This window comes from Ovis canadensis, chromosome 5 (assembly GCF_042477335.2).
Source record: "Ovis canadensis isolate MfBH-ARS-UI-01 breed Bighorn chromosome 5, ARS-UI_OviCan_v2, whole genome shotgun sequence".
Classification (NCBI taxonomy): domain Eukaryota; kingdom Metazoa; phylum Chordata; class Mammalia; order Artiodactyla; family Bovidae; genus Ovis; species Ovis canadensis.
In genome coordinates, this window is record NC_091249.1 from 69,712,156 (window position 1) to 69,724,257 (window position 12,102).

Genomic DNA, 12,102 nt, shown 5'->3' on the forward strand with positions numbered 1-12,102 from the left:
TAGTAATTATTTAAGCTTTTCTATGTGGCAGGTATGTTTCATATATAAGCACTCAAACCTTGAAATAACCCCATGTAGAACTATTATCACTCCATTTTAGAGGTGAGAAAATTGAACATCCAAGATGTCAAATGTGACATCTGAGAAATAAGAAAACCATTTACTAAGGGGCAATTCTCTAAAGCTTAACATTTGTTACATACACACACAAAACCTTGTTTCACGCAAATAATCTTTCTAAAGGCAGAACACACTAGGTTTTTAGTTCAGGAGTTGGCATCCTGAACACGATTATTAGGATGTCTATAATTTGCTTCAAAATATTTCGGCATGTGCAGCATAAGATTATGGTGCATGTGTTATTCAAGTTACACACCAGGTAATAAGTTGCCCTATCTCAGGCTTCACCCTCCAGGCGTTGGCTATGAGTGTTCTAATCAGCAATCTCACTCTACAGAAACCTCAGTTACCTTTATCTGAAAATACCAGAGACTTTGATAATTAGCAAAAGAAATGTTACATCTGAGAATTTTCACTGTTAACATTAGTGGCTTACTAACTAGCATGATGGATGTTAGAAACGGACTTCATTAACTCAATTAATAGAACTTGAGATGTGGGGATTAGCTCAAAACTCTAGAGAGACACTCAATGTTGCAATGAGGATTTGAGACTATTTAGCAAGGCCTTCACCAGCCAACCTTAGGGATGGCACCCACAGTTTATGTCTAAATGGCCCTGTAGCCAGACACCAGGTTAAAGATTCTGGCTACCTGATGTTATCTGTAAAACAGCTGCATCTTGCCTTAGGAATATCATCAGCTCCGTCTTCAGGGAACGAAGCACCCAGAAGGACAGAGATGTAATAAAACTTACAGAACAGGTAAAGTTACTTGGAGCTTACTTGTAAATGATTAACAAAGGGTCTGCACGTATTACAGAACTTTTTTATTAGCTGGTAGCACAACTGTGAGGGTGCAGCTGACCCTCACCAATCATCTATTTCCAATAGGTACCAAAGAGACCTTAATTGTACATACAAATCATTGAAATGACTTTTCAAATGCCCATCTGGACTGCATATATAGTACCTCAGTATACTATACTATATACATACACACACACACACACACATACATATGTGTGTGGTTTGTATCTGTATATATGTGTGTATATATATATACACACACACACAGACACATATACATATACATATATATATATATATATATATACACATACACACACATACACACAATTATATAGCATACAACGGTCTTTCCAGGTGGCACAAGAGATAAAGAATCCGTCTGCCAGTGCAGGAGACAAAAGAGATGCAAGTTCAATTGCTGGGTTGGGAAGATCCCCTGGAGTAGGAAATAGCAACCTGCTCCAGTATTCTTGCCTGGAAAATTCCCTGGACAGAGAAGCTTGGTGGGCTCCAGTCCATGGGGCTGCAGAGAGTCGGACAGGACTGAGTGACTAACCACACCCACATAGTGGACGGTGTATCAGTTCAGTTCAGTCGCTCAGTCATGTCCGACTCTTTGCGACCCCATGAATTGCAGCACGCCAGGCCTCCCTGTTCATCACCATTCCCCGGAGTTCACTCAGACTCATGTCCATCGAGTCCGTGATGCCATCCAGCCATCTTATCCTCGGTCGTCCCTTTCTCCTACTGCCCCCAATCCCTCCCAGCATCAGAGTCTTTTCCAATGAGTTAACTCTTCGCATGAGGTGGCCAAAGTACTGGAGTTTCAGCTTCGGCATCATTCCTTCCAAAGAAATCCCAGGGCTGATCTCCTTGAGAATGGACTGGCTGGATCTCCTTGCAGTCCAAGGGACTCTCAAGAGTCTTCTCCAACACCACAGTTCAAAAGCATCAATTCTTCGGCGCTCAGCCTTCTTCACAGTCCAACTCTCACATCCATACATGACTACTGGAAAAACCATAGCCTTGACTAGACGGACCTTAGTCGGCAAAGTAATGTCTCTGCTTTTGAATATGCTATCTAGGTTGGTCATAACTTTTCTCCCAAGGAGTAAGCGTCTTTTAATTTCATGGCTGCAATCACCATCTGCAGTGATTTTGGAGCCCCAAAAAAATAAAGTCTGACACTGTTTCCACTGTTTCCCCATCTATTTCCCATGAAGTGATGGGACCGGATGCCATGATCTTAGTTTTCTGAATGTTGAGCTTTAAGCCAACTTTTTCGCTCTCCTCTTTCACTTTCATCAAGAGGTTTTTTAGCTTCTCTTCACTTTCTGCCATAAGGGTGGTGTCATCTGCATATCTGAGGACAGTATATAGTGTGAGTGTATATATAGATTGTGTATGTATCCATATATAAAACAAAATATATATATACACACCAGTGTATACAGTATACCAGATCTGTGGTCTCAGAGAATTATTTTCCACTACTGAAATGGATTTTGTAAGGCTCAAATAAGCTCACACCCTGAGGAAGCCACATATTCAGATCTCTTCAGCTGTAGCATTCCTAATCCAGACCTTCTTCAAAAAGATGCACAAATTGTTTGACTTGCCTACATTGTTTCAGTGGCAAATATTTCACAGGCTTTTGTATTCTACCTCTCTCTGCTTCAGCCTCCCGATCAACACAATAAGAATAATGATGGAACCAATAAGGGGCCTTGCCAGGAGAGTGGCTAAAATAACTAATATTTTATCACATAGTGAAAATGTATTTCACAAACTTAAAAAAAAAAAAAACACCTCTGAGCGGGTGCATAATGAAGGCCCTGCATTTCACAGCATTTGTATTATCCTAAAGTACTCAGACGACTGGACTAAAAAAGAATGTGCATGACAACACCGTCATCTCCTGTATTATCTCCTGCGCCTCTCCCAGAAAAGAGTGGGATTTACAAGAACCACGTGGGAGTTCACTGAAAAGTCCCTTTGATTTTTGTTTGGAATTGGAGGGGTTTGTGGGGAGGGGGCGTTCAGAGGGTGGGAGTGGGGGAGAACTGGTGATTGTTTTGTTTTGATTTGGAGAGATGGAGGCAAAAACTACAAAAGGTAGTTATACTCATTGCAGTACAAAGTATGCTTTCTCAATGGGGACAATACTGAAATAATTTGTTCATGGGAGTGAATAAAAAATATCTTACACTTATTAAATATCTAGCAAAGATATAATACAGTACATACACAGATCATTAGGATACCCATGGTAGTAACATTTCATGAAGTGAGGGACAACTAGGAAAAAAATGCCTGAAAAGGATTAGATGGGGCTGACAACAGAATGAAGACTGAGCAACTCTGGCGGAGGGATGCCTTCTCAGGGCTGAGGATCACCTGCAGAGCCATGCCTGCCCCAGGGAATACCCTTATCTCTGCTTCCTGTTCTGAGGATTCCTGAGGTTGAACTTGACTGGCCTGGGTTACATCCAGCTCTGTGTCACAGTTGCTGGCCATTCCCCTAGGCAGCAGAAATGTATGAAGACTTACAAGTGTCCCAGATTTCCACCAGCCCCTATTTTCCCTCAGATCTTCCTGTTTCCTTGGTTTTTTGAGTGTGCTTGCTTCCCTGGAGGCATATGTATTTGGCATGCAGCATACTGCCTGTCCGTGGCACTTTTTCAACACTTCCGGCCCATCCTCTGTTGGCCATCTTGGGCCAAAATTCTCCACCAGAACATGAAATCAGGACGAAGAGACAGAAACAACGGCAGAGCCAAGAGACAGGTGAGCGCCCTCCAGAATGAAGGAGGTACCTGCATGGCATGCTTGCTAGTGTCATTGGCCAAGAGTGTAGTATAAAGAGCACTCACTTTCCTGAGAGAAACACAGTAATGGTGCAGGCTACTGCTGTCATGGATGAAGACGTATGGCAAAACCAATACAGTATTATAAAGTAAAATAAAAAAATAAAAATAAATAAATAAATAGTTAAAAGAAACAAAACTTTTAAATAAATTAATTAAGTAAAAAAAAAGATAGACTGCTATCTCAAAAAGAAACTTTCAAGCAGTTTCTCAACAAATTAAACCCAGAATTACCATATACTCTGGCAAAGAACTGAAAGCAGAGATTTGAACAAATATTCACTTGCCTTTGTTCACAGCAGCATTTGTGTCAGAAAGGCACCCCCCAATTTCAGATCTCAAGGTGGTGAAGGGAAGAGAGAAAAGCTATCAAACAAGTGCCCAGAGGCAGAAATAAAAAAAAAAAAGAGACCTCATCTTGGGGGTGCATATCTAGTACTAGGTTTTAATTTATATACACAGAGATATATACTTCATGAGCACCTAGTTTTTCTCTTTCTGGAGGAAAAAAAAAAAATCCCACCTTCACCACTGTTACCATGTCTGTTAGCCTCAAGCTCTAACCCACCCTCTTCCTTGAAGAAAGATAAATGCTATCTTTGTCTTACAGGAAACCACCAGAACAGAAAAACAAGAGGCCAACAGAACTGGTTAGAATCAGCCAAACCCAAGATGGCAGAAGACCAGCCCTCCAGTAGACCCCAAGCCTCATGATATGCTCGTGGTAACATCAGCATGCTCAACGACACACCTACTCATGCCACGACAGGGATTACCAGACCACAGAAGGAAGAAAAAGAAGTGACACCCCAGTTGCAGGAAGAAACTCACCCTTTCCCAAAAAACCAACGCATGTACTCCCTCTACCATTAACCCTGCCTTTAAAAATCTTGCTTTGATCATCCTCCACTCCCAGAAGTTGATTTGTGAACTAATTTCCCGCTTCTCCATTCTCTGGCCATCAAAGAGTTTGTGCTGTTTCAGTCTCAGCATCAGTTTTGTTATTGGCTGTGTGAATCCAAATGGAAAAAGACCCTTCACCACTGAGGCAGGGGATTTCCAACAAGCTAGGGTCCAACAGGGAGTCCATACAACCAATTTGCAAACACCACCACAAAACAGCCTCAGGAATAAAGTTATAAAGGGAAAATTAGTTACCTAAAACACTCTAATGGTGACTTCTACAGAAGCCTTTTATGCTGGCTCAGCTGTGAAGGTTTTATCAGGAAGACAGGCTGATATAAGAAAACATCACTACTTGGATAAAAGACATTTAACCATGAGTGGATCTTAGAACTGAAAAGCTAACTAATTAAACTAAGCCTCTTTTAAAAAGTCCAAAAAGGCAAAAGCCAGCAGGAAAAATACATTTTTTACTTTTGGGCATAATGAGAGGGAATTCAGAGGAACCACTTGGTTCCTCACTTTAAAAATGTAAAGTCACTTGACTTCTAGATAACAGTCCAGAAGCCAGCTGTGGACCTCCCAATGCATTCTATTGCCTTTTCACTCATTTACGTACAGATGCACTGAGCACTGGCCAAGGTACCACGGTCAGGGAGGACTGGGTTTCAGGTGAATGAAAGAGTCGCTCTGCCAAGTGTCTAGTACTACTGTGAGCACTGCCATCAAATGGCAGAAGCCTTGGGGGTATTCACCCATTCTACCATCCCCTTCCCTGGGAAATGACTCTCCAACCATGATCCATGTAGTCATGACAGAGGATTAGCCATAGTTACCCAACCTGGCTTCTACCCTCCTGGCCATGCATGACCCATGAAAGGCCAATGAGAGTGTCTTCCAGAGAATCTGGAAATGAAGAAATAAGCAGATAGCCTTTCTATCAAGCCAGAAATCTACATAAGAGGTACACTTGGACTGTGGAGGCCCATGTCACCCTATACAGCCGATGAAGCAGAGAAAGCCAGACTACAAAGGAAGAGAATCAAACAGATGCACAGACTTAAGGGCAAGAGCTAAAGAAGGAATATCACCTGGTTCCTGGCAGCTCTCAGTTCCAGCGCAGACCATTCTGAACGCTGCCAGCCTCACCACCCTTGTTGCTCTGTATTGAGCTAGCCTAACATAAGTTTCTATTATTCAAAACCAAGGGGCTCTAATAAATACACAGGGAATAGAACAACAACACAAATTTATCTAATACACAACACAGTGTTGAGGAGGCCATATTCTGCTCCATTCATCTGAACACATTTTGTATAGTAAGTGGCAAGGGGTAAGACTTGTTGATACAAGGTGGAAATTTGAGTCCCAGTCAGGCGGTACAGTGGTAAACAATCTGCTTGCCAATGAAGGAGATGCATGAGACACAGGTTCGATCCCTGGGTTGGGAAGATCCCCTTGAGGAGGAAATGGCAACCTGCTAGAGAATTTCTGCCTGGAAAATTCCACGGACAGAGGAGCCTGGTGGGCCACAGTCCATGGTGTCTCAAAGAGTTGGACATGACTGATCAACTGAGCATAGCACACTCCACCCTTTGCTAGTTCTGTGATCTTGAGTAAGTTCATTCAACCCATATTCAACACAGTTTCTGCCACAAAACAGGTGCTCAACGTATATATGCTGCTGCTGCTGCTGCTAAGTCGCTTCAGTCGTGTCCGACTCTGTGCGACCCCATAGATGGCAGCCCACCGGGCTCCCCCATCCCTGGGATTCTCCAGGCAAGAATACTGGAGTGGGTTGCCATTTCCTTCTCCAATGCGTGAAAGCGAAAAGTGAAAGTGAAGTCACTCAGTTGTGTCCGACTCTTAGTGACCCCATGGCCTCCTGCCCACCAGGCTCCTCCATCCATTGGATTTTCCAGGCAAGAGTACTGGACTGGGGTGCCATTGCCTTCTCCGAATGTGTGTGTGTGTATATATATATACATATATATATATACACACACATATACATATATATGTATATATGCAAAAGTAAGGAACATGGGCAAGCAGCCACCTACACTCTAGGTGCACTTACCTCTTCAAAATAATTCTCATCAATAAAGTGGGATAATAATGTCTACTTTATGTGTCTCACAGGATTACAATATATGCAATCACTCTATCAGTCAGTTTAGTTGCTCAGTTGCGTCTGACTCTTTGGGACCACATGGACTGCAGCATGCCAGGCTTCCCAGTCCATCACCAACTCCCAAAGCCTGCTCAAATTCATGTCCATCAAGTTGGTGATACCATCCAACCACTACATCCTCTGTTGCCCCCTTCTCCTCCTGCCTTCAGTCTTTCCCAGCATCAGGGTCTTTTCCAATCAGTCAGTTCTTTGCATCAGGTGGCCAAAGTATTGGAGTTTCACCTTCAGCATCAGTACTTCCAATGACTATTCAGGACTGATTTCCTGTAGGACTGACGTTGGATTTCTTGCTGTCCAAGGGACTCTCAAGAGTCTTCTTCAACACCACAATTCAAAAGCATCAATTCTTCGGAGCTTAGCTTTCTTTATAGTCCAACTCTCACATCTGTACATGACTACTGGAAAAACCATAGCTTTGACGATATGGAACTTTGCTGGCAAAGTAATGTCTCTGCTTTTTAATATGCTGTCTAAGTTAGTCTTAGCTTTTCTTCTAAGGAGCAAGAATCTTTTAATTTCATGGCTGCAGTCACCATCTACAGTGATTTTGGAGCCAAAAAAAAAAAAAAAGTCTGTCACTGTTTTCCGATCTATTTGCCATGAAGTGATGGGACCAGATGTCATGATCTCTGTTTTCTGAATGTTGAGTTTTAAGCCAACCTTTTCACTCTCCTCACTGTATGATTAGGTTTTTAATAGGCTCAGAATGATGGGTGGGTCAAATTGAGACTCACTTAGAATAACCAAACAGTATTTATTTATCTAAAGCAAGGGCTGGTAAACTATAGCCCACAGGCCAAATCCAGTCATGACCTGTGCTTGCATGGTCCACAAAAGTAAGAACGGTTTTTATAAATGAACATTTGAAACCAATTTCATTGTGGGGAACACTAATTTTTAACCTCAACTCAGGTAAACAGCAAGTTTGCCAGCAAATTTGGAAAACTCAGCAGTGGCCACAGGACTGGAAAAGGTCAGTTTTCATTCCAGTTCCAAAGAAAGGCAATGCCAAAGAATGCTCAAACTACCACACAATTGCACTCATCTCACACATTAGTAAAGTAATGCTCAAAATTCTCCAAGCCAGCCTTCAGCAATACGTGAACCGTGAACTCCCTGATGTTCAAGCCGGTTTTAGAAAAGGCAGAGGAACCAGAGATCAAATTGCCAACATCCGCTCAATCATGGAAAAAGCAAGAGAGTTCCAGAAAAACATCTATTTCTGCTTTATTGACTATGCCAAAGCCTTTGACTGTGTGGATCACAATAAACTGGAAAATTCTGAAAGAGATGGGAATACCAAACCACCTAACTTGCCTCTTAAGAAATCTGTATGCAGGTCAGGAAGTAACAGTGAGAACTGGACATGGAACAACAGACTGGTTCCAAATAGGAAAAGGAGTACGTCAAGTCTGTATATTGTCACCCTGCTTATTTAACTTATATGCAGAGTATATCATGAGAAACGCTGGACTGGAAGAAACACAAGCTGGAATCAAGGTTTCTGGGAGAAATATCAATAACCTCAGATATGCAGATGACACCACCCTTATGGCAGAAAGTGAAGAGGAGCTAAAAAGCCTCTTGATGAAAGTGAAAGAGGAGAGTGAAAAAGTTGGCTTAAAGCTCAACATTCAGAAAACGAAGATCATGGCATCCGGTCCCATCACTTCATGGGAAATAGATGGGAAAACAGTGGAAACAGTGTCAGACTTTATTTTTTTGGGCTCCAAAATCACTGCAGATGGTGACTGCAGCCATGAAATTAAAAGACGCTTACTCCTTTGAAGAAAAGTTATGACCAACCTAGATAGTATATTCAAAAGCAGAGACATTATTTTGCTGACTAAGGTCCATCTAGTTAAGGCTATGATTTTTCCTGTGGTCATGTATGGATGTGAGAGTTGGACTGTGAAGAAGGATGAGTGCCAAAGAATTCATGCTTTTGAACTGTGGTGTTGGAGAAGACTCTTGAGAGTCCCTTGGACTGCAAGAAGATCCAACCAGTCCATTCTAAAGGAGATCAGCCCTGGGATTTCTTTGGAAGGAATGATGCTAAAGCTGAAACTCCAGTACTTTGGCCACCTCATGCGAAGAGTTGACTCATTGGAAAAGACTCTGATGCTGGGAGGGATTGGGGGCAGGAGAAAAAGGGGACGACAGAGGACGAGATGGCTGGATGGCATCACGGACTCAATGGACGTGAGTCTGAGTGAACTCCAGGAGATGGTGATGAACAGGGAGGCCTGGTGTGCTGCGATTCATGGGGTCGCAAAGAGTCAGACACGACTGAGTGACTGAACTGAACTGAACTGAACAGGTAAACAGACTGGATCCAAATAGGGAAAGAAGTATGTCAAGGCTGTATATTGTCACCCTGCTTATTTAACTTATATGCAGAGTGAGTGAGTTGTTCAGTCATGCCTGACTCTTTACAACCCCATGGACTATAGCCTGCCAGGCTCCTCTGTCCATGGAATTCTCTAGGCACAATCACTGGAGTGGGTTGCCATTTCCTTCTCCATATATGCAGAGTACACTGTGTGAAATGCCAGGTTGGGTAAAACACAAACTGGAATCAATATTGCTGGGAGAAATATCAATAACCTCCGAAATGCAGATGACACCACCCTTATGGCAGAAAGCAAAGAAGAACTAAAGAGACCCTTGATGAAAGCAAAAGAGGAGAGTGAAAAACTGGTCCCATCATTTCATCGGAAATAGATGCGGTAACAGTGGAAACAGTGTCAGACTTTATTTTGGGGGGCTCCAAAATCACTGCAGATGGTGATTGCAGCCATGAAATTAAAAGACACTTGCTCTTTGGAAGAAAAGCTAAGACAAACCTAGGCAGCATATTAAAAAGCAGAGACATTACTTTGCCTACAAAGGTCTGTCTAGTTAAAGCTATGGTTTTCCAGTAGTCATGTACAGATGTGAGAGTTGGACTATAAAGAAAGCTGCAACTCCGAAGAATTGATGCTTTTGAATTGTGGTGTTGAAGAAGACTCTTGAGAGTCCCTTGGATAGCAAGAAGATCCAACCAGTCGATCGTAAAGGAAATCAGTCTTGAATATTCATTGGAAGGACTGATGCTGAAGCTGAAACTCCAATACTTTGGCCACTTGAAGCGAAGAACTGATTCATTGGAAAAGACCCTGATGCTGGGAAAGACTGAAGGCAGGAGGAGAAGGGGATAACAGAGGATGTGATGGTTGGATGGCATCACCGACTCGATAGACATGAGGTTGAGTAAGCTCCGGGAGCTGGTGTTGGACAGGGAAGCTGGCATGCTGCAATCCATGGGGTTGCAAAGAGTCAGACACAACTGAGCAACTGAACGAAACAGGTAAATATTATCTCTCCCAAAAAATAGTTCCATTTTTTTAAGAATTATATGCTTAGTAGACTTGTATTATAAAAACTATACTCAATTACCATCATTATATTTTAATGTTTTCAATTAAAAATACGTGCAAATTTATTTCTCTTGTTACAAAGCACCTACACAGTATTTTGATGTTACCTCATGGCCCATAAAGTCTTAACATGTTGACTATCTGGCTCTTTACAGAAATGAATTAGGAAAAGGTGACCCACTCTAGTCCTCTTGCCTGGAAAATTCCATGGCCAGAGGAGCTTGGCAGGCTATAGTGCATAGGGTCGCATAGAGTTGGACAGGACTCAGCACACATGCACTTTACAGAAAAAGTCTGCCACTTCTAATCTAAACAGTGTCCAAGAAGTCAACTCAGCCAGAGACACGGCAACAAAGTTATTTTTCTCATCAGCACTATTATTCTTAGAGAGCAATTTTGGAGAACAGGGAGCTGTTTACAAATGCATTATTTTGCAGTATAGCAGGAAAAATCTGCCATAATGTCTGCCAAAATGCCATAATGTCATAGTAATCACAACAGCCCTTCCAGAAGCTCAACTACTTGCTTCAAGCCCAGGCTTAAAAAGGCAGGGCCAGTCTGGCCATGTGCTCACCAGGGTCAGGAACACATCATTAATCTCAACAGTATGTCTGTGTAGTACAGTACAGTACCAAATACTCATTCATCACCCTCAGCCTCTCAGACTAACACGTTGTGGTCCAGGTTCATTACTGAACCTGGATCTGCAAAACGAAACAAGGTTCATTACCCAGAAATTCTCTGGGGTCATAATGATAGATCTGTAGACCAGCCATTAAGTCTGCCCCAAAAACAAAACTAGGCAACATGCGTCAGACCTGAGCAAACCCTGGAAATAAGTAATTATGTCCATCATCATAATTAATAATAATAATGACAATTAAACAATTTTTAATATAATAAGGGCTTCAGATGGCAGAGACACTTGCAATGCAGGAGACCCAGGTTCAACCCCTGGGTCAGGAAGATTCCCTGGAGGAGGGAATAGCTACCCACCCCAATATCCCTGCCTGGAAAATTTCATGGACAGAGGAGCCTGGTGGGCTAAATAATAATAAAGGAATTCTAAACTATTTATACCTGCAGTAGGCATGTAAAGGTGCATGAGAAATGGACTTTCCTAGGCAAGAAAATAGGATACAGCAATCTTAGCTGTAATGCTATACAGAACAGGTGAAAAACACAATAGTTCAGGACTTCCCTGGTGGGCCAGTGGTTAAGACTTTGCCTTCCAATGCAGGGGGTGTGGATTCGATCCCCGGCTGGGGAACTGAGATCCCACATGCAGCAGGGTGTGGCCAAAAATTAAAATATAAATAAATATATGAATACAACATTGTAAATCAAACAAGAAAATTAAAAACAGAATTGTTCTACTTAAAACAGGGTAACACAGGACCGCAGATCTCCAAGGTGGCCTCTGAACACCATTCATGGACACCTAAGCTCACACAGGTATAGGGCTTGAAAACCATAATAAAAGATAATCAGGAGCTCCAGAGGTACATCTTCTTCATCCACAACATCAGGACAAGAATAACAGCTATTTCCAAAATTTGAAAGCATTAAGTGAATTAATGATTAAATATTCTTTTTAGTGAGTAGCACATGGTAAGCACCCCATAAATATTAGGTATTATTTTCTTTTTTACTAAACAGTTGTCATCATATTATATATACTGTAAACATAATTATTCACTTTGATTTATTTCTCTTCATTAGACTGTAAGTATTCCCATATTATTACATATTCTTCATTGGCATATTTTTAATTTAATGAGACACAAA

The 12,102-nt window shown here is 41.9% G+C and overlaps 1 protein-coding gene across 2 annotated transcripts in view; it reads right to left on the reverse strand.

Annotated features, from left to right (window-relative positions):
• PRELID2 (PRELI domain containing 2) overlaps positions 1-12,102 on the reverse strand; it is an 80,365-nt gene that overhangs the window by 25,303 nt on the left and 42,960 nt on the right. The gene's annotated exons all lie outside the window — the stretch shown is intronic.